This window comes from Galeopterus variegatus, unplaced genomic scaffold (genome assembly GCF_000696425.1).
Source record: "Galeopterus variegatus unplaced genomic scaffold, G_variegatus-3.0.2 Scaffold15417, whole genome shotgun sequence".
Classification (NCBI taxonomy): domain Eukaryota; kingdom Metazoa; phylum Chordata; class Mammalia; order Dermoptera; family Cynocephalidae; genus Galeopterus; species Galeopterus variegatus.
Genome location: NW_007741528.1, coordinates 16,937 through 18,750, shown reverse-complemented (window position 1 = coordinate 18,750; position 1,814 = coordinate 16,937).

Here is a 1,814-nt window from a genome sequence, read left to right as displayed (position 1 = left end):
GATCATTATACAATATATGCATGTATTGAAACAACGGACTGTACCCCACAAAAATGTACGATTAAAAGATAAATAATATTCCATTGTATGGGATATATCACATTTGGTTTATTCATTCACCCATTGAAGGACACCCGGGCTGGCTCCACATCTCAGTTATTGAGAATAAGCTGCTATGAACACGGGTCGCACATGCCACAATGTCCTTTTTCTCTGTGCCAGATTCAATCCAGAGTCCCACATAGCATTTAGTTGCCATGTCTCCTTAGTCACCTGCTGTGACAGCTCTTGAGGTTTTTTTCTTTTCCTTTTATTCATGACCCCGATAGTCTTGAGGAATACTGGTCAGGTATTTAGTAGAATGTTCCTCAATATGGGTGTGTCTGATGGTTTCTCGTGATTAGACTGGAATTAGTTTTTGGGGGGAAAGACCTCAGAGGCGGGGTGCCCTACTTTTCACATCATATCAGGGGTTACATGAGAGCTGCATGACGTCACCAACAATGTTAACTTGGTCACTTGGATAAGGTGGTATTTGCCAGGTTTCTCCACTGTCGAGACACTTTTTTCCTTTACCTACTCTATTCTTTGAAACAATGTCGATTCCTTTAAAGAAATATTCCTTACCAGTGTCCTTGATGGCACAGAAGATAAAACCACGTGATAAAGCAAAGACATCATCAATCCCGACGTCAAACGTGATTTACTAGCGCATGCTCTGAACATAAAGAAGATTACTCCTTCTGAAAGTCTTAATAAAAAAGAAAAAAAAATTAAAGCTTAGGACACTGTAGTTGATTTATTGTATTTTTCTGTGCATATATACAGGAGTAGTATTTAATTAAAAATTTATGTCTATTTAAATCTCAAGACTCTTTAAACAGATCTCAGATAAAAATTTTAATGAGCAAAAAGCATTGTGTCACAGATTATTTGGCAGTTTTTCCTCTTAGATCACACATTATCAGTGGGGGCAATATTGCCCCCAAGGGACTGAAAACTGGTTGGGGGAGAGGACAGAAAAATCGTGGACATATCAATGGTTTGTGGCCCCCCAAAGCTCAACCGTTCCCAACAAAATCATATTCATTGGAATTTAACTTCTCTAGTTAAACTAAATAAAACTGAATTAAAGTCAAATTTTCTCTTTGGGGGTAATAATGAAAAAAAGGTTGAAAAGCACTCAGAGGTGTATAAAATAATGTATAAAGGTTGAAAATGGTAATTAATAATAATAAACAATAAAATAATAAGTAATAAAATAATAATAATGTAAAAAGGTTGAAAAACACTCAGAAGTGTATTAAATAATCTTCCAACGGATGGCCTCAGAGTGTGACAAAATCAGCCGTGAGTCGCTCAGCATAGGTGGATGACAGTTTCTGCCTCAGTTTTCCTGTCTGTAAAATTAGGATGATTTATCTAATAGGGTGTGTGTGACAGTAAATGAGATGATTCATGTAAATCCAGATAAAGTATTAGCTGCTGTTACTGTTGTAGTTTTTGTCGTTGTCATCATCAACATCATCATCATCGAGAAAAGGGAAGTTCAGAGAGGTCAAGCCACCTGCTCCCGGGCACGCAGCTTTACAAGTGCCCGGAGACAAGCTCCAAAACCTCTTATCCTTAACCTCTAAGGCCAGGCTACGAGGCTGGCTGGGGGAGAACAGATTTCCCCAGTTGAGGCTGTCCTGTCCCTCTGTGAGGAGTTGCTTCTGTCACGGTCAGTGTCATCAGTAAGGTCACCTCTTTTTTTTTTTTTTTTTCGTTAAATTTTTATTTTGTCAATATACACTGTATATGATTATTATGGC